This window comes from Bombina bombina, chromosome 4 (assembly GCF_027579735.1).
Source record: "Bombina bombina isolate aBomBom1 chromosome 4, aBomBom1.pri, whole genome shotgun sequence".
NCBI lineage: Eukaryota > Metazoa > Chordata > Amphibia > Anura > Bombinatoridae > Bombina > Bombina bombina.
In genome coordinates this window covers 616,333,681-616,360,553 of record NC_069502.1, presented here as the reverse complement: position 1 = coordinate 616,360,553, position 26,873 = coordinate 616,333,681, and the positions used below count along the sequence as shown (strand labels likewise).

The 26,873-nt window shown below is 42.9% G+C and overlaps 1 protein-coding gene across 2 annotated transcripts in view; it reads right to left on the bottom strand.

Moving 5' to 3' along the window:
* KATNA1 (katanin catalytic subunit A1) overlaps nt 1-26,873 on the bottom strand; it is a 359,770-nt gene that overhangs the window by 221,492 nt on the left and 111,405 nt on the right. The gene's annotated exons all lie outside the window — the stretch shown is intronic.

Below are 26,873 nucleotides of genomic sequence, written 5' to 3'. Positions count from 1 at the left end.
TCTATACCGAAAAGTCCGTTTTTGCAATTAAGAAGGAATACCAATTCGGATGCCCTGTTTGAACTACAAGCTAACAAACTTATAGAAAGATTGTTAGTTAGGGGATACGATAAGGAGATGTTACATCAAACAGTGAAGTCAATAAAGGAGAGTCACTCACAAAAATCAACTGACCTTAAAAGTTCCTCAAGAGAACGTAACTTTAGTGACGACACAATGGTGTTTTCCACTGAGTTTTTCTTACAGTACAATCAACTGTGTAGCATTATCAGAAGGAATCTACCTTTTTTGAAAGGGGATGACCTTTTGTCCAATGTCGAGGACAATGTGAGATTTGTATCAAAGAAAGCCCCAACTTTGGCCAATAGGCTGTCTCCAAGTTTAGTTGCCAGTAGTCTGGGGAAACAAGGGGGTAATTGGTTGTACAGAAAAGGTACATTCAAATGCATTTCCAGAAATTGTTCTATTTGTGAAGTTATCTCTTTAGGTGACAAGTTCAAAAGTACTGTTACAGGTGAAAGTTTTAATATAGAACACTATGCCAATTGTGGCACAAATTTTGTAATATATCTCCTAGAGTGTGAATTTTGTCAGAACCAGTATGTTGGTCAGACCTCACGTTCCCTAAGGACAAGAATAGGGGAGCACAAAAGGGATATAAAAAATTATAATAAAGATTTAAGTATAACCAGGCATGTGAATGGTATCCATTTTTCAAACAGACCAAGGATTTTGGTAAAGGTAATAGATATTGCTAGGAGACCTTTACGAGGAGGAAATAGATACAAGATCCTCACTAAGAAAGAGAGTTATATTGGATTTGGAAGCTGGGCACTAGAGTACCCGCAGGATTAAATAAGGAGTGGGATATCAGCTATTTTGTGGAGCAATTTATATAGTAGGTAGTAGTATTATTATTCTGCATTTAGAAATTCTATGTATGGTAGTAGAAAATTGTTACATGAGGATGTAGTATTTAATGTATGCATGCATTACTGAATTATACATTTTTTATTCTTTATTTTCATTTCATTCATTTTTTTATTTTATTTTCTTATTTTTAAGAATAACTGTTACATTAATACATTAATGTATAAATCATGTAAGAGCAGTGTTTATACTATATTCATTATTAATAGAATGTTGAGGTCTAAAATTATTACATTGTGAAGCCAAATATGTTAGCTACATTTTTGGTTATATTCTTTTAATTTACATGTTTTTAGAATGTGATTACTCATGTATTCATGCTGCACGTTAGTTGGATTTTAGTGTGGTGGGTTAATCACAGCCGTTGACATGGTAACCACCTTGGAAGCCTGTCATTGGTTGTGGTCACTATAAAGGTGTTCCCTAACGTGTAAGAGGTTAAGCCTATGATTAAGTGCCGTATGGCACGAAACATGCAAGGTCTTCTCCTCCTCCAGACCATGTTTTGCACTAGGAGTGTTGTTGTTTTTATTATTATGGAATAAAGGATCGTCTTTTACCCTGAAGTTTGGAGTGCCGTCTGTTCCTCTTTCTCTTTGACTTTGTTCCGGTTGGCTCGGCCATCTTGTGGTTGGCACCACGCTGTTGCACACGGCGCACGTTTGCGCTATTCCGGCATTTGGAGTACTGCTCGGATTGGCCCTTGGTTCTTGCCTTTTACTCTCGGACTGGAGCGGCACCGCTCCCTGCACCTTCCTGATGTGTTAAGCTATCCAACCAAACAGTTGATGCAGCCGTAACATCAGCCATAGAAGTAGCAGGCCTGAGAATATAGCCAGAATGTATATAGGCTTTCCTTAGATAAGATTCAATCTTCCTATCGAAAGGATCCTTAAAAGAAGTACTATCTTCCATAGGAATAGTAATACGTTTGGCAAGAGTAGAAATGACCCCATCAACCTTAGGGACTTTTTCCCAAAACTCTAATTTAGCCACTGGCAAAGGTTACAACTTTTTAAACCTAAAGGAAGGAACAAAAGAAGCACCAGGCTTAGTCCATTCCTTAGCAATCACATCAGAAATAGGGAAAACCACAAGAGTAATCACAGTAGGTTTATAAACAGAATTTAAACGTTTACTGGATTTGATATCAAGAGGACCAGATTCCTCAATATCCAAAGTAACCAACACTTCTTTCAACAAAGAACGAAAATACTCAATCTTAAAAGGATAAATTGATTTATCATTGTCAATGTCTGAAGTAGGATCTTCTGAGCCAGAGAGATCCTCATCAGTGGAGGATATTTCAGTATGTAGTCAGTCATTACGAAATTCATCAGTTTTATGAGAAGTTTTAAAAGACCTTTTACGTTTATTAGAAGGCGGAATAGCAGACATAGCCTTCTATATTGCATCAGCAATATAATTTTTCATATCAACATGGATATCATGTACATTAGATGTTGGAAGGAACAACAGATACTGTACTAGTACTAATAGAAACATTTTCGGCATGCAAAAGCTTATCATGACAACTGTTACATACTACAGCCTGAGATATAATCTCAGCTAATTTACAACAGATACACTTAGCTTTGGTAGAACTGTGTTCAGGCAGCATGGTTCCTACAGTAGCTTCTGAGACAGGATCAGATTGGGACATCTTGAAAAATGTAAAAGAAAAAACAGAATTTATGCTTACCTGATAAATTACTTTCTCTTGCGGTGTATCCAGTCCACGGATTCATCCTTACTTGTGGGATATTCTCATTCCCTACAGGAAGTGGCAAAGAGAGCACACAGCAAAGCTGTTCATATAGCTCCCCCTCTGGCTCCGCCCCCCCCAGTCATTCGACCGACGGTTAGGAGAAAAAGGAGAAACCATAGGGTGCAGTGGTGACTGTAGTTTAACAAAAAAATTTAACCTGACTTAATTGCCAGGGCGGGCCGTGGACTGGATACACCGCAAGAGAAAGTAATTTATCAGGTAAGCATAAATTCTGTTTTCTCTTGCAAGGTGTATCCAGTCCACGGATTCATCCTTACTTGTGGGATACCAATACCAAAGCTTTAGGACACGGATGAAGGGCGGGAACAAGACAGGTAACCTAAACGGAAGGCACCACTGCTTGCAAAACCTTTCTCCCAAAAAAAGCCTCAGAAGAAGCAAAAGTATCGAATTTGTAAAACCTTAGGAACTGATGGTGATCTTTGTGGATAGGAATATGAAGGTACGCATCCTTTAGATCCACGGTAGTCATATATTGACCTTCCTGGATCATCGGTAAGATTGTCCGAATGGTCTCCATCTTGAAGGATGGAACTCTGAGGAATTTGTTTAGAACTTTTAGATCCAGGATTGGTCTGAAAGTTCCTACCTTTTTGGGAACCACAAACAAGTTTGAGTAAAAACCCAGTCCTTGTTCTGTAATTGGGACTGGATATATCACTCCCATCTTGAGTAGATCTTCTACACAGCGTAAGAACGCCTCTTTCTTTGTCGTGTCTGTAGACAGACGAGAAATGTGGAACCTTCCCCTTGGAGGAGAGTCCTTGAATTCTAGAAGATATCCCTGAGCAACTATCTCTAAAGCCCAGGGATCGGGAACATCTCTTGCCCAAGCCTGAGCAAAGAGAGAGAGTCTACCCCTTACAAGATCCGGTCCCGGATCGGGGGCTACCCCTTCATGCTGTCTTAGTAGCAGCTGCAGGCTTCTTGGCCTGTTTACCCTTGTTCCAGCCCTGCAAAGGCTTCCAGGTTGCCTTGGGCTGTGGAGAGTTACCCTCTTGCTTTGCGGTCGCAGAGGTTGAAGCAGGACCGCTCCTGAAGTTGCGAAAGGAACGAAAATTAGCCTTGTTTTTAGCCTTAAAAGGCCTATCTTGCGGGAGGGCATGGCCCTTTCCCCCAGTGATATCCGAAATAATCTCTTTCAACTCGGGCCCGAAAAGGGTCTTCCCCTTGAAAGGAATATTAAGTAACTTTGTCTTAGACGACACATCGGCCGACCATGACTTAAGCCAAAGCGCCCTGTGCGCCATGATAGCAAAACCAGAATTTTTCGCCGCTAACTTAGCTAATTGCAAAGCGGCATCTGTGATAAAAGAATTAGCCAGCTTTAGAGCCTTAATTCTAGCCATAATTTTGTCATATGAGGTCTCCGTCTGGAGCGACTCCTCCAGCGCCTCAAACCAGAAAGCCGCTGCAGTAGTTACAGGAATAATGCAGGCAATAGGCTGGAGAAGGAAACCTTGTTGAACAAATATTCTCTTTAGTAAACCTAATTTTTTATCCATAGGATCTTTGAACGCACAACTGTCTTCAATTGGTATGGTTGTGCGCTTGGCTAGTGTTGAAACTGCCCCCTCTACCTTAGGGACCGTCTGCCATGCGCCCCGCCTGGGATGAGTAATGGGGAACAATTTCTTAAAGATAGGGGGGAACAAAGGGTACACCTGGTCTCTCCCACTCCCTATCCACAATATCCACCACCCTCTTCGGGATCGGAAACGCATCAGTGTATACAGGGACTTCTAGATATTTGTCCATTTTACACAATTTCTCTGGGACCACCATGGGGTTGCAATCATCCAGCGTAGCTAATACCTCCTTAAGCAGCACGCGGAGGTGTTCCAGCTTAAATTTAAACGCTAAGGAATCAGATTCTGCCCACTGAGAAACCTTTCCAGTGTCAGAAATTTCTCCCTCGGACAGCACATCCCTCACCGACACTTCAGAGTGTTGTGAGGGTACAACAGATACATCCTCCAAAGCATCTGATTGCTCATACTCTGTTCTTAAAACCGAGCTATCACGCTTTTTAGGAAAAACTGGCAGTTTGGATAAAAATGCCGCAAGGGAATTATCCATGACTGCTGCTAATTGTTGTAATGTAATAGGGGCCAATGCGCTAGAGGTACTAGGCATCGCTTGCACCGGCGTAACTGGTGTCGACACATGGGGAGAGGAAGGTGGGCAATCCTCATTACCTTCTGTTAAAGAATCATCTTGGGCTACATTTTTAAGTGAAACAACCTGATCTTTAAAATGCGTAGATACATTAGCACACTTAAAACACAAATGTAAAGGGGGTTCCACCATGGCTACTAAACACATAGAGCAACGTCTATCTGTAGGCTCAGACATGTTAAACAGACTTAGACAGCACTCAAATACTAAAAAATACAATTTGAGAAAAAACGGTACTGTGCCTATAAATAATAAAAAGCGCACACTTTTTTACTAAATCTTAAAAAATTATCCAATCTTTCTGAAAATTTTTCCACACTATCTTAATGCTTTGGAATGATTGCACAGTAAATTTCAAGTCAATTAACCCCTTAATGCCCGAACCGGAGCAACCTAAAGCTGGCAACCGGTTAGCAAACTACAGCACCGTGCCACAGCAATCTGCTGTGGCCCTACCTTGCCCCTGGGGATTAATTTGATGGAAATAAGCCTCTATGAAGTCCTCAAGTATTCTTTGGACCCTCCACGTGAAGCTGCATGAAGCTGTCTGCAATATGAACTGCGCAACTGAGGCGCAAAATTTAGGCCCCCTCCCTCTCCACTCCGGAGTTGTGGGGCCTTCCAAACCCTCAATAGGTGTCTAAAATTCTGCCATGTGGAATAAAAACCCCATAAACCACTCCAAAAGTAAAGTGACTAGAAAAAGATGATTGAACATACCTTGTAGCAGTTAAGCCTGCAAACTGTTCCCCCAACTGAAGTTTTCTGGTACTCCTCAGTCCTGTGTGGGAACAGCAGTGGATTTTAGTTACAACATGCTAAAATCATTTTCCTCTCAGCAGAATTCTTCTTCACTTTCTGCTAGAGAGTAAATAGTACAAACCAGCACTATTTAAAAATAACAAACTTTTGATTGAAGGTATAAAAACTACAAATCTAACACCACATTCACTTTACCCTCCCGTGGAGATGCTACTTGTTAGAGCGACAAAGAGAATGACTGGGGGGGCGGAGCCAGAGGGGGAGCTATATGGACGGCTTTGCTGTGTGCTCTCTTTGCCACTTCCTGTAGGGAATGAGAATATCCCACAAGTAAGGATGAATCCGTGGACTGGATACACCTTGCAAGAGAAAATAACATTTAAACAAAAATATCCAATTTCCTCATATAGCAGTTTCAGGAATGGGAAAAAATGCTAATGCTAAAATAGGCAAAAAAGCAAACAGCATAGCCCTTTGAGCATAAAGAAGGCAAGGAGCATATAGGAAGTGGGGTAAAATAAAATCAACATTTCTTGGCGCCAATATGACGCAAGACGCAAAAGGAAGTTAAAAAAAAATTTGCCGCAAACAAACATCCGGAAATGATGCAACTCGAGTCATAAAAGACGTAACTTTGTGCCAAACATCCTGGCGTCAACTAAGACGCAGGAAATTACAAACTTGCGTCATCATAGACGCACATTCGCACCAAAAATTACGCAATAAATAACAGCATTTTGCGACCTCACAAGCCTAATTTTGCCCACGAAATTTAAAGAAAAACAAGTCAAATTGGAAAAGAAGACTATACCCCAGGTAAGAAAAATAACTTCCCATACTGAAACTGTTAGACTGCAAAGGGAAATATACATAGACCTTACTCATGGCAAATATAAAAAAATACATATATTTAAAACTTTATATAAATTCATAAAGCGCCAAACATAGCTAAGAGTGTCTTAACAGTGATACATACTTACCGAAAGACACCCATCCACATATAGCAGACAGCCAAACCAGAACTGAAAACTATCAGCAGAGGTAATGATATAAGAGTATATCGTCAATCTAAAAAAAGGGAGGTAGTAGATGAATTCCTACGACCGATAACAGAGAACCCTTGAAAAGATTTTCCATGAGAGAAACCATAGAAATCCATAGGCGATATTCTCTTCACATCCCTCTGACAAACACTGTACTCTGAGAGGAACTGAGATTCAATATGCTTAGAAGCGCTTATTACAGAAGAAAAAATCAAGCACAAACTTACTTCACCACCTCCATAGGAGGAAAAGTTTGTAAAACTGAGTTGTGGGAGGTGTATTTATAGGCATTTTGAGGTTTGCGAGACTTTAATCCTCCTGGTAGGAATGTATATCCTATACGTCACTAGCTCATGGACTCTTGCCAATTACATGTCAGGGGAATGATCTCTGCATCAAGAAGTATTTGATCAGATAGAAGAACGATGGGGTCTCCCAGAGGTAGACGTAATGGTTTCTCATTTGAAAAACAAACTTCCCAGGTACATTTTGAGATCCAGAGATCTTCAAGCTGAGTCAGTAGATGCTCTAACAGCTCCTTGGTCGCTTCAGCTTGCTTACATTTTTCCTCCAACAGTAATTCTTCCCAGAGTAATCTCGGATCAAACAAGAGCAATCATCAGTAATTTTGATTGCTCCAGCCAGGCCTCGCAGAACTTGCTTCGCAGATCTGATTTGTATATACAGTTGTCCCCCCGTGACCTCATTCTTTAAGACACACCTTCTCTCTCAAGGACCATCATATCTTCAAGATCTCGAGTCTCTCAACTTGAAGGCTTGGAGAATGAACAGGGATGTTTGTCAGATAAGGTCATAGAGACTTTAATTCAAGCCAGAAAGCCTGTTACTAGAAAGATATATTAAAAAAAAATTGTAAGATTTAACTGTTTTGGTGTGAGAAGAGCAGCTTCAGTTGGCATTCTTTTAGAATTCCTAGAATCCTGCAATTTTTGCAAGAAAGTCTGGATAAACGTCAAATTTCAGCCCTGTCAGTACTATTTCACGAAAAGATTGCTAAACTTACTAAAATTCAGTATTGTGTTCAGGCATTATTTAGGATTCATCCTGTTAAGCCAATTTCTCCTCCATGGAATCTGAATATGGTTCTTAGAATCTTACAAGTCTCTCTTTTTGAACGCATGCATGCTTTAGACATCAAATATTTTTCTTGGAAGGTCTTGTTTCTTCTAGTAATTTTTTATCAGCCAGAAGGGTTTCTGATTTATCTGCTCTTTCCTGTGACCTTCCTTACCTTATTTTTCACCAAGATAAAAGCTGTTTTAAGAACAAAATTTGATTAACAAAAGTTGTCTCTTCTGATGCTATGAATCCGCATAAATTCAAAAGGAAAGACTCTTTCATAATTTGAATGTTATGAAGCCTTAAAATGTTACCCTTCAGGCAAATAAAGTTTTTAGACAATCTTGTCATCTGTTCATTCATTTTTTAGGTCCTCATAAAAGCCAAAAGGCCTCAGCTGTTACTTTTGCTTCTTCAATAAAGCTCCTGATTCACAAAGCTTACTTGGAGGCAGGCAAGCCTCCTCCTAAGAGCATTACAGCCCACTGTACCAGATCTGTTTCTACTTCCTGAGCTTTCAAAAAGAAAATGTATGCTTACCTGATAAATGTATTTATTTCTTGACACGGTGAGTCCACAGATCATCATAATAACTGTTGGGAATATCACTCCTGACCAGGAGGAGGAGGCAAAGAGCACCACAGCAAAGCTGTTAAATACCACTCCCCTACCCACAATTCCCAGTCATTCGACCAAAGAAAAAGGAGAAAGGAAGTAATACAAGGTGCAGAGGTGCCTGAGGTTTATAGAAAAATAAACTGTCTGAATACAAGGCGGGCCGTGGACTCACCGTGTCAAGAAATAAATAAATCAGAAAAGCATAAATTTTCTTCTCTTTCTAATGACACGGTGAGTCCACAGATGATCATAATTACTGTTGGGAACCAATACCCAAGCCAGAGTAAACGGATGATAAGGGAGGAAGACAGTAAACCTAAACAGAAGGCACCACTGCTTGAAGAACCTTTCTCCCAAACGAAGCCTCAGCCGAAGCAAAAGTATCAAATTTGTAAAATTTAGAAAAAGTGTGTAAAGATGACCAAGTGGCAGCCTTGCAAATCTGTTCCACAGAATCTCCATTTTTTAAAGCCCAAGAAGAATCAACAGCCCTTGTGGAGTGAGCAGTGATTTTCTCAAGAGGCTGCTGTCTAGCAGACTCATATGCCAAGCGAATAACACTCCTCCGCCAAAAAGAAAGAGAAGTAGCCATAGCTTTCTGACCCTTGCGCTTCCCAGAAAAAACAATAAACGGAGAAGAAGACTGGCGAAAATCCTTAGTTTTCAACCCACGAACCACATCAAGGTTGTGCAACAAATGCTCCTTATGAGAAGAAGGGTTAGGACACAAAGAAGGAACAACAATTTCTTGATTAATATTCCTATCCGAAAACCACTTTAGGAAGGAAACCTAAGGAGATTCACACTGCAGCACTGAAAGCTCCGAAACTCTTTGAGTCGAAGAAATAGCAACCAAAAAACAAAACCTTCCAGGATAACAACTTAATATCCAAATAATGCATAGGCTCAAACGGAGCCTGTTGAAGAACTCTTAAGAACCAAATTAAAACTCCAAGGTGGAGTAACAAACTTAAACATAGGCCGGATTCTAACCAAAGTCTGACAAAAAGATTGAACATCTGGCACATCTGCCAGACACTTGTGTAACAAAACAGATAAAGCAGATATTTGGCCCTTCAAAGTACTTGCAGATAAACCTACTCCAAGAAAACCCTCTAGATTCAAACCAATACAGATATTTACGCCATATCTTTTAGTAAATCTTTCTAGTCACAGGCTTACGAGCCTTAATCATAGTTTCAATAAGCGACTCAGAAACCCCACGCTTAGATAATATCAAGCGTTCAATCTCCAAGCAGTCAGCTTCAGAGAAACGAGATTTGGATGAAGGAAGGGCCCCTGAAGTAGAAGGTCCTTCCTCAACGGAAGTCTCCAAGGTGGAAGAGATGACGACATCTCCAGATCCGCAAACCAGATTCTGCGAGGCCACGCCGGAGCAATGAGATTCACTGACACCCTCTCCTGTCTGATTCAAGCAATGACCCGTGGAAGGAGAGCATACGGAAGAAAAACCATACGCTAGACCGAAGTTCCAAGGTACCGTCAGAGCATCTATTAACACAGCCTGAGGATCTCTTGACCTTGACCCGTACCTTGGAAGCTTGGCATTCTGACGAGAAGCCATGAGATCCAGCTCAGGCTGCCCCAACTTGAGAACCAAGCTGGAAAACACCTCCGGTGAAGCGTCCACTCCCCCGGAAGAAATGTCGGTCTGCTCAGAAAAACAGAATTTATGCTTATCTGATAAATTACTTTCTCTTGCGGTGTATCCAGTCCACGGATTCATCCTTTACTTGTGGGATATTCTCATTCCCTACAGGAAGTGGCAAAGAGAGCACACAGCAGAGCTGTCCATATAGCTCCCCCTCTAGCTCCACCCCCCAGTCATTCGACCAAAGGTTAGGAAGAAAAAGGAGAAACCATAGGGTGCAGTGGTGACTGTAGTTTAAACAAAAAATGTTTTACCTGACTTAAATGCCAGGGCAGGTCGTGGACTGGATACACCGCAAGAGAAAGTAATTTATCAGGTAAGCATAAATTCTGTTTTCTCTTGCAAGGTGTATCCAGTCCACGGATTCATCCTTTACTTGTGGGATACCAATACCAAAGCTTTAGGATACGGATGAAGGGAGGGAACATGGCAGGTACCTTAAACGGAAGGCACCACTACTTGCAAAACCTTTCTCCCAAAAATAGCCTCCGAAGAAGTATGCAGTGAAGACCAAGTCGCTGCCTTACAAATCTGTTCAACAGAAGCCTCGTTTTTAAAAGCCCATGTGGAAGCCACTGCTCTGGTAGAATTAGCAGTAATAGTTTCAGGAGGCTGCTGGCCAGCAGTCTCATAGGCCAAACGGATGATGCTTTTCAGCCAAAGGGAGAGAGAGGTAGCAGTCGCTTTCTGACCTCTCCTCTTACCAGAATAGATAACAAACAAGGAAGATGTTTGTCTGAAATCCTTAGTTGCTTGCAAATAGAACTTTAGAGCACGAACTTAATCAAGATTGTGCAACAGACGTTCCTTCTTCGAAGAAGGATTAGGACACAGAGAAGGAACAACTATTTCCTGGTTAATATTCTTATTAGAAACCACTTTAGGAAGGAAACCAGGTTTGGTACGCAAAACTACCTTATCTGCGTGGAACACCAGGTAAGGTGAATCGCACTGTAAGGCAGATAATTCTGAAACTCTTCGAGCAGAAGAGATAGCTACCAAAAACAAAACTTTCCAAGATAAAAACTTAATATCTATGGAATGTAAAGGTTCAAACGGAACCCCTTGAAGAACTGAAAGAACTAGATTTAGACTCCATGGCGGAGCCACCGGTTTATAGACAGGCTTGATTCTGACTAAGGCCTGTGCAAACGCTTGAACGTCTGGAACCTCTGCCAGACGCTTGTGTAAAAGGATAGACAGAGCAGATATCTGTCCTTTTAAGGAGCTAGCTGACAATCCTTTCTCCAAACCTTCTTGGAGAAAAGACAATATCCTGGGAATCCTAATCTTACTCCATGAGTAACCCTTGGATTCACACCAACAAAGATATTTCCGCCATATCTTATGGTAGATTTTCCTGGTGGCAGGCTTTCTCGCCTGAATCAGGGTATCTATAACTGACTCAGAGAAACCACGCTTTGATAGAATTAAGCGTTCAATCTCCAAGCAGTCAGACGTAGAGAAATTATATTTGGATGCTTGAATGGACCCTGAATTAGAAGATCCTGCCTCATTGGCAGTGTCCATGGTGGGACAGATGACGACATGTCCACTAGGTCTGCATACCAAGTCCTGCGTGGCCACGCAGGCGCTATCAGAATCACCGAAGCCTTCTCCTGCTTGATTCTGGCGACCAGACGAGGTAGAAGGGGAAACGGTGGGAAAACATAAGCCAGATTGAAGGACCAAGGCGCTGCTAGAGCATCTATCAATGCCGCCTTGGGGTCCCGGGACCTGGCCCCGTAGAGAGGAAGTTTGGAATTCTGGTCCAACTCTGGAGTGCCCCAAAGCTGAGTCAGCTGGGCAAATACCTCCGGGTGAAGTTCCCACTCCCCCGGATGAAAGGTCTGACGACTCAGGAAATCCGCCTCCCAGTTGTCTACTCCTGGGATGTGAATTGCTGAGAGATGGCAGGAGTGATCCTCCGCCCACCTGATTATTTTGGTTACTTCCTTCATCGCTAGGGAACTCTTTGTTCCTCCTTGATGATTGATATAAGCTACAGTCGTGATGTTGTCCGACTGAAATCTGATGAATTTGGCCGCAGCTAGTTGAGGCCATGCCTGAAGCGCGTTGAATATCGCCCTCAGCTCCAGAATGTTTATCGGGAGAAGAGATTCTTCCTGAGACCATAAGCCTTGAGCTTTCAGGGAGTCCCAGACTGCACCCCAGCCTAACAGACTGGCGTCGGTCGTTACAATGATCCACTCTGGTCTGCGGAAACATATTCCCTGAGACAGGTGATCCTGAGACAACCACCAGAGAAGAGAATCTCTGGTCTCCTGGCCCAACTGTATTTGAGGAGATAAATCTGCATAATCCCCATTCCACTGTTTGAGCATGTATAGTTGCAGTGGTCTGAGATGTATCCGAGCGAAAGGGACTATGTCCATTGCCGCTACCATTAATCCGATTGCCTCCATGCACTGAGCTACAGATGGCTGAGGAATGGAATGAAGAACTCGGCAAGTAGTTAAAAGTTTCAACTTTCTGACCTCCGTCAGATATATTTTCATTTCTACCGAATCTATTAGTGTTCCTAGGAAGGGAACCCTTGTGAGTGGGGACAGAGAACTCTTTTTGATGTTCACCTTCCACCCGTGAGACCTCAGAAAGGCCAAAACAATCTCCGTGTGAGCCTTGGCTCTGTGAAAAGACGGCGCCTGAATTAAGATGTCGTCTAAATAAGGCGCCACTGCTATGCCCCGCAGTCTTAGAACCGCCAGAAGGGACCCTAGCACCTTTGTGAAAATTCTGGGAGCAGTGGCTAACCCGAATGGAAGAGCCACGAACTGGTAATGCTTGTTTAGAAAAGCGAACCTGAGGAACTGATGATGATCTTTGTGGATAGGAATATGCAGGTACGCATCCTTTAGATCCACGGTAGTCATATATTGACGTTCCTGGATCATAGGTAAGATTGTCCGAATGGTCTCCATCTGGAATGATGGGACTCTGAGGAATCTATTTAGAATTTTTAGATCCAGGATTGGTCTGAAAGTTCCTTCTTTTTTGGGAATCATAAACAGGTTTGAGTAAAAACCCAGTCCTTGTTCTGCAATTGGAACTGGGTATATTACTCCCATTGTATGTAGATCTTCTACACAGCGTAAGAACGCCTCTTTCTTTGTCTGGTCTGTGGACAGACGAGAAATGTGGAACCTTCCCCTTGGAGGAGAGTCCTTGAATTCTAGAAGATATCCCTGGGAAACAATCTCTAATGCCCAGGGATCGTGAACATCTCTTGCCCAGGCCTGAGCGAAGAGAGAAAGTCTGCCCCCTACCAGATCCGGTCCCGGATCGGGGGCTACCCCTTCATGCTGTCTTGGTAGCAGCTGCAGGCTTTTTGGCCTGTTTACCCTTGTTCCAGCCCTGGTAAGGCTTCCAGGTTGCCTTGGGCTGTGAAGCGTTACCCTCTAAACAAATAAAATACACAATTTGAAAAAACGTTACCGTGCCTTTAAGAGATAAAAAGAGCACACAATTTTACAAAACAGTGAAAAATGCAGCAATCCTTTTGAAATTTTCACAGTATGTACCTAAAGCCTTAATAAGATTGCACCACAAGTTTCAAAACGATTAACCCCTTAATGCCCAAACCGGAACAGCTTAAAGCCAATAACCGGTTAAATTACTACAGCACCTTGCCACAGCTTACTGCTGTGGCCCTACCTGCCCTTAGGGATCAGTTTTGGGGGAATGAAGCTTCTTTTAGGCCCTCAAACTGCAGCAGCACCCTCCATGTGAAGCAGCATGAACTTGTCTTTCAATTCTAACTGCGCATCTGAGGCGCGAAATTAGGCCCCTCCCACTCCACAGCTATGAGGCCTACAAAAATCACTTCTGAATGAATAAATTTTAGCCATGTGGATAATAACCCCAGAAAGTACTCAAAAGTGCTTTAAAAGTGTCTCCCAACGAGTATTTCTTAAGTAAAATAATCGATTGCCCTAAGTTAGTGTCAACCAGTATAATTAGCCCTGTTATGTAAGCATTCAATTCTTTACTAAATCTCAGAACATAGCTTACCCTCCCCACATGGGGATATTCTCAGTCTTCTAGCATTATCTCAGTCTTGTCTAGAAATAAATGACTGAACATACCTCATTGCAGTCAAGCCTGCAAACTGTTCCCCCCAACTGAAGTTTTCTGGTACTCCTCAGTCCTGTGTGGGAACAGCAATGGATTTTAGTTACAACATGCTAAAATCATCTTACTCTCAGCAGAATTCTTCATCTTTTTTCTGCCAGAGAGTAAATAGTACAAACCGGTACCATTTAAAAATAACAAACTTTTGATTGAAGATAATAAAACTACAATTCTAACACCACATTCACTTTACCCTCCCGTAGAGAGACCCTAGTGCTTAGAGCCGGCAAAGAGAATGACTGGAGGGTGGAGCTAGAGGGGGAGCTATATGGACAGCTCTGCTGTGTGCTCTCTTTGCCACTTCCAATAGGGAATGAGAATATCCCACTAGTAAAGGATGAATCCGTGGACTGGATACACCTTGCAAGATAAATCTGCTTCCCAATTGTCCACCCCTGGAATATGGATCGCAGACAGACAGTTGTGAGTCTCCGCCCACTGAATAATCTTAACTACCTCTATCATGGCCAAAGAACTCAGAGTTCCTCCCTGATGATTGAAATAAGCCACTGAGGTTATGTTGTCTGACTGAAACCTGATAAACTGGGCTGAAGCTAACTGAGGCCAGGCCAGAAGAGCATTGAAGATTGCCCTCAGCTCTAGGATGTTTATGGGAAGAACCAACTCCTCCCGAGTTCATAGACCGTGAGCCTTCAACGAGCCCCAGACTGCTCCCCATCCTAAGCATCCCATGTGTAATGGATCGTGGGTATCCCCACCATGAAAGAAAGGAATTTATCACGTAAGCATATAGGGTTTGCCGTTTTAAACAAGTTTTAAAAACATACCTTGGTAGTCTCTGGAGCAGCAATGCACTATTGGGAGCCAGCTGTTGATTGTTGACTGCACATATATCCCTCGTACCATGGCTCACCTGATGTGTTTAGCTAGCTCCCAGTAGTGCATTGCTGTCCAACAAAAGATGCCAAGAGAATACAGTAAACTGGAATGTTGTTTAAAATTGCATGCTCTATCTGAATCCTGAAAGAAAAAAAATCAAGTTCCATGTCCCTTTTTGTGCAAGTATTTCTTTTAGTATGTTTTTACGGTTTTACAAAGTTAAAACTTGTCTGCATTATCATGTCTAAATAGATTTTTATTTGGGTGAGGTATCTTACATTAAAAAACTTTTTCTATGTATGTAACACTGTATGTAATAGTAGATATTGCCCATACTAAAAAAAAAACAAAAAAAAAAAAACAGAATTTATGCTTACCTGATAAATTACTTTCTCTTACGGTGTATTCAGTCCACGGATTCATCCTTACTTGTGGGATATTCTCAATCCCTACAGGAAGTGGAAAAGAGAGCACACAGCAAAGCTGTCCATATAGCTCCCCTCAGGCTCCGCCTGGTGACTGCAGTTATTAAAAATTAAATTTGAACCTGACTTAAATGTCAGGGCGGGCCGTGGACTGAATACACCGTAAGAGAAAGTAATTTATCAGGTAAGCATAAATTCTGTTTTCTCTTACTTGGTGTATTCAGTTCACGGATTCATCCTTACTTGTGGGATACCAATACCAAAGCAATAGGACACGGATGAAGGGAGGGAACAAGTCAGGTAACCTAAACGGAAGGCACCACTGCTTGCAAAACCTTTCTCCCAAAAAACAAAATTTATGCTTACCTGATAAATTCCTTTCTCCTGTAGTGTGGTCAGTCCACGGGTCATCATTACTTCTGGGATATTAACTCCTCCCCAACAGGAAGTGCAAGAGGATTCACCCAGCAGAGCTGCTACATAGCTCCTCCCCTCTACGTCACCTCCAGTCATTCGACCAAGGACCAACGAGAAAGGAGAAGCCAAAGGGTGTAGTGGTGACTGGAGTACAATTCAAAAAATGTTACCTGCCATAAAAAACAGGGCGGGCCGTGGACTGACCACACTACAGGAGAAAGGAATTTATCAGGTAAGCATACATTTTGTTTTCTCCTGTTAAGTGTGGTCAGTCCACGGGTCATCATTACTTCTGGGATACCAATACCAAAGCTAAAGTACACGGATGACGGGAGGGACAGGCAGGCTCTTTATACGGAAGGAACCACTGCCTGAAGAAACTTTCTCCCAAAAACAGCCTCCGAAGAAGCAAAAGTGTCAAATTTGTAAAATTTGTAAAAAGTATGAAGAGAAGACCAAGTTGCAGCCTTGCAAATCTGTTCAACAGAAGCCTCATTCTTAAAGGCCCAAGTGGAAGCCACAGCTCTAGTAGAATGTGCTGTAATTCTTTCAGGAGGCTGCTGTCCAGCAGTCTCATAGGCTAACCGTATTATGCTACGAAGCCAAAAAGAGAGAGAGGTAGCCGAAGCTTTTTGACCTCTCCTCTGACCAGAATAAACGACAAACAGGGAAGACGTTTGTCGAAAATCCTTAGTTGCCTGTAGGTAAAATTTCAGGGCACGGACAACATCTAGATTGTGTAGCAGACGTTCCTTCTTCGAAGAAGGATTAGGACACAAAGATGGAACCACAATCTCTTGATTGATATTCCTGTTAGTGACCACCTTAGGTAGGAACCCAGGTTTAGTACGCAGAACTACCTTGTCTGAATGAAAAATCAGATAAGGAGAATCACAGTGTAAGGCAGATAACTCAGAGACTCTTCGAGCCGAGGAAATTGCCATTAAAAACAGAACTTTCCAAGATAACAGCTTGATATCAATGGAATGAAGGGGTTCAAACGGAACACCCTGTAAAACATTAAGAACTAAGTTCAAACTCCATGGTGGAGCAACAGTTTTAAACACAGGCTTGATCCTAGCTAAAGCCTGACAAAAAGCTTGAACGTCCGGAACTTCTGACAGACGTTTGTGTAAAAGAATGGACAGAGCTGAAATCTGTCCCTTTAAGGAACTAGCGGATAAACCCTTTTCTAAACCTTCTTGTAGAAAAGACAATATCCTCGGAATCCTAACCTTACTCCATGAGTAACTCTTGGATTCGCACCAATATAAGTATTTGCGCCATATCTTATGGTAAATCTTTCTGGTAACAGGCTTCCTAGCCTGTATTAAGGTATCAATAACTGACTCAGAAAAACCAAGTTTTGATAAAATCAAGCGTTCAATTTCCAAGCAGTCAGCTTCAGAGAAATTAGATTTTGATGTTTGAAGGGACCCTGGATCAGAAGGTCCTGTTTCAGAGGTAGGGACCAAGGTGGGCAGGATGACATGTCCACTAGATCTGCATACCAAGTCCTGCGTGGCCATGCAGGCGCTATTAGAATCACTGATGCTCTCTCCTGTTTGATTCTGGCAATCAATCGAGGAAGCATCGGAAAGGGTGGAAACACATAAGCCATCCCGAAGGTCCAAGGTGCTGTCAAAGCATCTATCAGAACCGCTCCCGGATCCCTGGATCTGGACCCGTAACGAGGAAGCTTGGCATTCTGTAGAGACGCCATGAGATCTATCTCTGTTTTGCCCCAACGTCGAAGTATTTGGGCAAAGACCTCCGGATGAAGTTCTCACTCCCCCGGATGAAAAGTCTGACGACTTAGGAAATCCGCCTCCCAGTTCTCCACTCCCGGGATGTGGATTGCTGACAGGTGGCAAGAGTGAGACTCTGCCCAGCGAATTATCTTTGATACTTCCATCATTGCTAGGGAGCTTCTTGTCCCTCCCTGATGGTTGATGTAAGCTACAGTCGTGATGTTGTCCGACTGAAACCTGATGAACCCCCGAGTTGTTAACTGGGGCCAAGCCAGAAGGGCATTGAGAACTGCTCTCAATTCCAGAATGTTTATTGGTAGGAGACTCTCCTCCTGATTCCATTGTCCTTAAGCCTTCAGAGAATTCCAGACAGCGCCCCAACCTAGTAGGCTGGCGTCTGTTGTTACAATAGTCCAGTCCGGCCTGCTGAATGGCATCCCCCTGGACAGATGTGGCCGAGAAAGCCACCATAGAAGAGAATTTCTGGTCTCTTGATCCAGATTCAGAGTAGGGGACAAGTCTGAGTAATCCCCATTCCACTGACTTAGCATGCACAATTGCAGCGGTCTGAGATGTAGGCGTGCAAAGGGTACTATGTCCATTGCCGCTACCATTAAGCCGATCACCTCCATGCATTGAGCTACTGACGGGTGTTGAATGGAATGAAGGACACTGCATGCATTTTGAAGCTTTGTTAACCTGTCTTCTGTCAGGTAAATCTTCATTTCTAGAGAATCTATAAGAGTCCCCAAGAAGGGAACTCTTGTGAGTGGAAAGAGAGAACTCTTCTTTTCGTTCACCTTCCATCCATGCAACCTTAGAAATGCCAGTACTAACTCTGTATGAGACTTGGCAGTTTGAAAGCTTGAAGCTTGTATCAGAATGTCGTCTAGGTATGGAGCTACCGAAATTCCTTGCGGTCTTAGTACCGCCAGAAGAGCACCCAGAACCTTTGTGAAGATTCTTGGAGCCGTAGCCAATCAGAATGGAAGAGCTACAAACTGGTAATGCCTGTCTAGAAAGGCAAACCTTAGATACCGGTAATGATCTTTGTGAATCGGTATGTGAAGGTAAGCATCCTTTAAATCCACTGTGGTCATGTACTGACCCTTTTGGATCATGGGTAAAATTGTCCGAATAGTTTCCATTTTGAACGATGGAACTCTTGTTTAGGATCTTTAAATCCAAGATTGGCCTGAAAGTTCCCTCTTTTTTGGGAACCACAAACAGATTTGAGTAAAACCCTTGTCCTTGTTCCGACCGCGGAACCGGATGGATCACTCCGATTAATAAAAGATCTTGTACGCAGCGTAGAAACGCCTCTTTCTTTATTTGGTTTGTTGACAACCTTGACAGATGAAATCTCCCTCTTGGGGGAGAGGATTTGAAGTCCAGAAGGTATTCCTGAGATATGATCTCTAACGCCCAGGGATCCTGGACATCTCTTGCCCAAGCCTGGGCGAAGAGAGAAAGTCTGCCCCCCACTAGATCCGTTCCCGGATCGGGGGCCCTCAATTCATGCTGTCTTAGGGGCAGCAGCAGGTTTCCTGGCCTACTTGCCCTTGTTCCAGGACTGGTTAGGTCTCCAGCCTTGTCTGTAGCGAGCAACAGTTCCTTCCTGTTTTGGTGCAGAGGAAGTTGATGCTGCTCCTGCTTTGAAATTACGAAAGGAACGAAAATTAGACTGTCTAGCCTTAGGTTTGGCTCTGTCTTGAGGCAGGGCACGGCCTTTACCTCCTGTAATGTCAGCGATAATTTCTTTCAACCCGGGCCCGAATAAGGTCTGCCCTTTGAAAGGTATATTAAGCAATTTAGATTTAGAAGTAACGTCAGCTGACCAGGATTTTAGCCACAGTGCTCTGCGCGCCTGAATGGAGAATCCGGAATTCTTAGCCGTAAGTTTAGTTAAATGTACTACGGCATCCGAAATAAATGAGTTAGCTAACTTAAGGGCTTTAAGCTTGTGTGTAATCTCATCTAATGGAGCTGATTCAAGTGTCTCTTCCAGAGACTCAAACCAAAATGCTGCTGCAGCCGTGACAGGCGCAATGCATGCAAGAGGTTGCAATATAAAACCTTGTTGAACAAACATTTTCTTAAGGTAACCCTCTAACTTTTTATCCATTGGATCTGAAAAGGCACAGCTATCCTCCACCGGGATAGTGGTACGCTTAGCTAAAGTAGAAACTGCTCCCTCCACCTTAGGGACCGTTTGCCATAAGTCCCGTGTGGTGGCGTCTATTGGAAACATCTTTCTAAATATCGGAGGGGGTGAGAACGGCACACCGGGTCTATCCCACTCCTTAGTAACAATTTCAGTAAGTCTCTTAGGTATAGGAAAAACGTCAGTACTCGACGGTACCGCAAAATATTTATCCAACCTACACATTTTCTCTGGTATTGCAACTGTGTTACAATCATTCAGAGCCGCTAACACCTCCCCTAGTAATACACGGAGGTTTTCCAGCTTAAATTTAAAATGTCTGAATCCAGTTTGTTTGGATCAGAACAGTCACCCGCAGAATGAAGCTCTCCGTCCTCATGTTCTGCATACTGTGACGCAGTATCTGACATGGCCCTAATATTATCAGCGCACTCTGTTCTCACCCCAGAGTGATCACGCTTACCTCTTAGTTCTGGTAATTTAGCCAAAACTTCAGTCATAACAGTAGCCATATCCTGTAATGTGATTTGTAATGGCCGCCCAGATGTACTCGGCGCTACAATATCACGCACCTCCCGAGCGGGAGATGCAGGTACTGACACGTGAGGCGAGTTAGTCGGCATAACTCTCCCCTCGTTGTTTGGTGAAATATGTTCAATTTGTACAGATTGACTTTTATTTAAAGTAGCATCAATGCAGTTAGTACATACATTTCTATTGGGCTCCACTTTGGCTTTAGCACATATAGCACAGATATCTTCCTCTGAATCAGACATGTTTAACACACTAGCAAATAAACTAGCAACTTGGAAATACTTTTCAAGTAATTTACTATAATATGAAAACGTACTGTGCCTATAAGAAGCACAGAAAAAGTTATGACAGTTGAAAATTAATAAACTGAAAAGTTATAGCATCAAATCTTTGTAAAAACACAATTTTAGCAAAGGATTGCTCCCATTAGCAAAGGATAACTAACCCTGATAGCAGAAAAAAAATACAGAAATAAACGTTTTTTATCACAGTCAACTACAATCTCACAGCTCTGCTGTGAGTGATTACCTCCCTCAAAACAAGTTTTGAAGACCCCTGAGTTCTGTAGAGATGAACCGGATCATGCAGGGAAGACAATGAACTTCTGACTGAATTTTTTGATGCGTAGCAAAAGCGCCAAAAAAGGCCCCTCCCCCTCACACACAACAGTGAGAGAGATCAGTAAACTGTCATAAATTAAATAAAACGACTGCCAAGTGGAAAAAAATAGTGCCCAAAACATTTTTTCACCCAGTACCTCAGAAAATTAAACGATTTTACATGCCAGCAAAAAACGTTTAACATTAAATAAATTAAGTGTTATTAAAAAGCCTGTTGCTAGTCCCTGCAAATTAGGCTAAAGTCTTATGCATACAGTATAATTCCAGTAAAGTGCCATTCCCCAGAATACTGAAGTGTAAAATATACATACATGACAGCCTGATACCAGTTGCTGCTACTGCATTTAAGGCTGAGTTTACATTATATCGGTATGGCAGAATTTTCTCATCAATTCCATTGTCAGAAAATAATAAGCTGCTACATACCTCTTTGCAGATTAACCTGCCCGCTGTCCCCTGATCTGAAGTTTACCTCTCCTCAGATGGCCGAGAAACAGCAATATGATCTTAACTACGCCGGCTAAAATCATAGAAAAAACTCAGGTAGATTCTTCTTCAAATTCTACCAGAGAAGGAATAACACACTCCGGTGCTATTATAAAATAACAAACTTTTGATTGAAGGTATGAAACTAAGTATAATCACCACAGTCCTCTCACACATCCTATCTAATCGTTGGGTGCAAGAGAATGACTGGGGGTGACGTAGAGGGGAGGAGCTATGTAGCAGCTCTGCTGGGTGAATCCTCTTGCACTTCCTGTTGGGGAGGAGTTAATATCCCAGAAGTAATGATGACCCGTGGACTGACCACACTTAACAGGAGAAATAGCCTCCGAAGAAACAAAAGTATCGAATTTGTAAAATTTGGCAAATGTATGCAGTGAGACCAAGTCGCTGCCTTACAAATCAGTTCAATAGAAGCCTCATTCTTGAAAACCCATGTGGAAGCCACAGCTCTAGTGGGATGAGCTGTAATTCGTTCAGGAGGCTGCTGTCCCGGAGTCTCATAAGCCAAACGGATGATGCTTTTCAGCCCAAAAGGAAAGAGAGGTAGCAGTCGCTTTCTGACCTCTCCTCTTACCAGAATAGACAACAAACAAGGATGATGTTTGTCTGAAATCTTCAGTTGCTTTTAAATAGAATTTTAAAGCACGAACCACGTCAAGATTGTGTAAAAGTCGTTCCTTCTTAGAAACTGGATTAGGACACAGAGAAGGAACAATGATTTCCTGGTTAATATTCTTATTAGAAACCACTTTTGGAAGGAAACCAGGTTTGGTGCGCAAAACAACCTTATCTGCATGGAACACCAGATAGGGTGAATTACACTGCAAAGCAGACAATTCAGAAACTCTTCGAGCAGAAGAAATGGCTACTAAAAACAAAACTTTCCAAGATAAAAACTTAATATCTATGGAATGCAAAGGTTCAAACGGAACCCCTTGAAGAACTGAAAGAACTAAATTTAGACTCCATGGAGGAGCCACAGGCTTGTAAATGGGCTTGATTCTGACTAGGGCCTGTGCAAACACCTGAACGTCTGGTACAGCAGCCAGACGCTTATGTAACAGAATAGACAGAGCAGATATCTGTCCCTTTAAGGAACTAGCTGACAGACCCTTCTCCAATCCTTCTTGGAGAAAAGACAATATCCTTGGAATCCTAATCTTACTCCACGAGTAACCCTTGGATTCACACCAACAAAGATATTTCCGCCATATCTTATGGTAAATTTTCTTGGTGACAGGCTTTCTGGCCTGTATCAGAGTGTCTATAACTGATTCAGAGAAACCACGCTTAGCTAGAATTAAGCGTTCAATCTCCAAGCAGTCAGTTGCAGAGAAACTAGATTTGGATGTTTGAAAGGACCTTGAATTAGAAGATCCTGCCTCGATGGCAGGTTCCATGGTGGAACTGATGACATGTCCAGTAGGTCTGCATACCAAGTCCTGCGTGGCCACGCAGGCGCTATCAGAATTACCGAAGCCTTCTCCTGTTTGATTCTGGCTACTAGCCGAGGGAGAAGAGGAAACGGTGGAAAGACATAAGATAGACTGAACGACCAAGGCGCTATTAATGCATCTATCAATGCCGCCTTGGGATCCCTGGATCTGGATCCATAAAGGGGAAGTTTGGAGTTCTGACGGGACGCCCTCAGATCCAATTCTGGAATGCCCCATAGCTGAGTCAGCTGAGCAAAAACCTCCGAGTGGAGTTCCCACTCCCCCGGATGGAAAGTCTGACGACTTAGAAAATCCGCCTCCCAGTTGTCTACCCCTGGGATGTGAATTGCAGATAGATGGCAGGAGTGATCCTCCGCCCATTTGATGATCTTGGATACTTCCTTCATCGCTAGGGAACTTTTTGTTCCTCCCTGATGATTGATGTACGCTACAGTCGTGATGTTGTCCGACTGAAATCTGATGAATTTGGCCTCCGCTAGTTGAGGCCACACCTGGACCGTATTGAATATCGCTCTCAACTCCAAAATGTTTATCGGAAGAAGAGATTCTTCCCGAGACCATAGTCCCTGAGCCTTCAGGGAGTTCCAGACCGCACCCCAGCCTAACAGACTGGCATCGGTCATGACAATGATCCACTCCGGTCTGCGGAAACTCATTCCCTGAGACAGGTGATCTTGAGACAACCACCAGAGAAGAGAGTCTCTGGTTTTCTGGTCCATTTGTACTTGAGGAGACAAATCTGCGTAATCTCCATTCCACTGTTTGAGCATGCACAGCTGCAGTGGTCTGAGATGAATTCGGGCAAAAGGGACTACGTCCATTGCCGCAACCATTAAACCAATTACTTCCATGCACTGAGCCACGGAAGGCCGAGGAATGGAATGAAGAACTCGGCAAGTATTCAGCAGTTTTGACTTCCTGACCTCTGTCAGAAAGATTTTCATTTCTACCGAGTCTATTAGTGTTCCCAGGAAAGGAACCCTTGTGAGCGGGGACAGAGAACTCTTTTCTACGTTCACCTTCCACCCGTGAGACCTTAGAAAGGCCAGAACAATGTCCATATGAGCCTTGGCTCTGTGAAAGGACGACGCCTGTATTAATATGTCTAGGTAAGGAACTGATGGTGATCTTTGTGGATAGGAATATGTAGATACGCATCCTTTAGATCCACGGTAGTCATATATTGACCCTCCTGGATCATCGGCAAGATTGTCCGTATGGTTTCCATCTTGAAGGACGGAACTCTGAGGAATTTGTTTAGAATTTTTAGATCCAGGATTGGCCTGAAAGTTCCCTCCTTTTTGGGAACTACAAACAGGTTTGAGTAAAAGCCCAGTCCTTGTTCTACAATTGGAACTGGGTGTATCACTCCCATCTTTAGCAGATCTTCTACACAGCGTAAGAACGCCTTTTTCTTTATTTGGTCTGAATACAAATGAGAAATGTGGAACCTTCCCCTTGGGGGAGAATCCTTGAATTCTAGAAGGTACCCCTGAGCAACTATTTCTAATGCCCAGGGATCTGGAACATCTCTTGCCCAAGCCTGAGCGAAGAGAGAAAGTCTGCCCCCTACTCGATCCGATCCCGGATCGGGGGCTACCCCTTCATGCTGTCTTGGTAGCAGGAGCAGGCTTCTTGGCCTGTTTACCCTTATTCCAGCCCTGCAGGGGTTTCCAAGTTGCTTTGGGCTGGGAAGCGTTATCTTGCTTTGCGGCAGCAGAGGTTGTGGCAGGTCCGCTCCTGAAGTTGCGAAAGGAGCGAAAATTAGCCTTGTTTTTGGCCTTAAACGGCCTATCTTGTGGCAGGGCATGGCCCTTGCCCCCAGTGATATCTGAAATAATTTCTTTCAGCTCTGGGCCAAATAGGGTTTTCCCCTTGAAGGGAATATTTAACAGTTTCGTTTTGGACGACACATCAGCCGACCACGATTTGAGCCAAAGCGCTCTTTGCGCCATGATGGCAAAACCTGAGTTTTTCGCCGCTAGCTTAGCTAATTGGAGAGCGGCATCAGTGATAAAAGAATTAGCCAGCTTTAGAGCATGAATTCTATCCATGACCTCATCATATGAAGTCTCCCTCTGGAGCGACTCCTCCAGGGCCTCGAACCAAAAAGCCGCTGCAGTAGTTACTGGAATAATGCAGGCAATTGGTTGAAGAAGAAAACCTTGCTGAACAAAAATTTTCTTCAGCAAACCTTCCAATTTTTTATCCATAGGATCTTTGAAAGCACAACTGTCCTCTATTGGTATAGTTGTACGCTTAGCAAGTGTTGAAACAGCCCCTCTACCTTGGGGACCGTCTGCCACGCGTCCCGCCTGGGGTCATTTCTGGGGAACAAAGAACATTTTCTTAAAGATAGGTGGGGGAACAAAGGGTACATCTGGTCTCTCCCACTCCTTAGTCACAATATCCGCCACCCTCTTTGGGATCGGAAATGCCTCAGTGTATACAGGGACCTCTAAAAACCTGTCCATTTTACACAATTTTTCAGGGACCACCATGGGGTCACAATCATCCAGCGTAGCTAAAACCTCCTTGAGCAGGACGCGGAGGTGTTCCAGCTTAAATTTAAACGCTAAGGAATCTGACTCTGCCTGCTGAGAAACTTTTCCTGTGTCAGAAATTTCTCCCTCAGACAGACCGTCCCTCACTGCTACTTCTGAGTTTTGTGAGGGTACTACAGATAAATTATCCAAAGCTTCAGATTGCTCATCCTCTGTATTTAAAACTGAGCTATCGCGCTTTTTTGGAAAAACAGGCAGTTTGGATAAAAATGCTGCAAGGGAATTATCCATTACTGCTGCTAATTGTTGTAAAGTAATAGGGGCCAATGCGCTAGAGGTACTAGGCAACGCTTGCGTGGGCGTAACTGGTGTCGACACATGGGGAGAGGAAGGAGGACTATCCTCATTACCTTCCGTCAAAGAATCATCTTGGGCTACATTTTTAAGTGTCAATGCATGGTCATTAAAATGTTTAAATACCTTAGCACACTTTAAACACAAATGCAATGGGGGTACCGCCATGGCTTTTAAACACATAGAACAAGGTCTATCATTAGGCTCAGACATGTTAGACAGACTTAGATAGCACTCAAATACAGAAAAATACACTTTTTGAAAAAACTTTACTTTTGTGTGCTTTTTGAATAAAAAGCACACACTTTTTTTACCAAATCTCAAAAAAACATCCGATCTTTATGAAATTTACACCATATGATCCTAATGCTTTGAAAAGATTGCACACCAAGTTTCAAGCCAATTAACCCCTTATTGCCTAAACCGGAGCAAATTGAAGCTGGCCACCAGTTTAACACACTACCTTCCTTGGGGATTAGTTGTGGAACAAAAATAAGCCTCCCTGTAGTCCTCCTGCAATCTCTGGACTCTACATGTGAAGCTGCATAAAGCTATCTTGTAAAAGAACTGCGCAACTGAGGCGCGAAAATTAGGCCCTCTCCCTCTTCACTCGGGAGTTGTGAGGCCTTTCTAAGCCAAATTAGGTGTCTAAAATTATGCCAGGCGTATAAAACCCCTAAAAAGTGTTCCAAACATGATAAACACTTGTGCAAACATCAGATTATATTAAAAAATAATCGATTTTCCCCATAACAGTGTCCACCAGTGATTTAAGCCCTATAAACTAAGCCATCCTTCTATACCGGGTCTCAGAAAATGGCTTACTTTCCCACATGGGGATTTCTATCAGTCTTCTAGCATTACCAGGTCTTGTTAGAAAAAAATGACTGAGCATACCTTAAGCAGTTAAGCCTGCAAACTGTTCCCCCCAACTGAAGTTCTCCGGTACTCAACAGTCCTGTGTGGGAACAGCAATGGATTTTAGTTACAACATGCTAAAATCTTTTTCCTCTCAGCAGAAATCTTCATCACTTTCTGCCTCAGAGTAAATAGTACAAACCGGCACTATTTTAAAA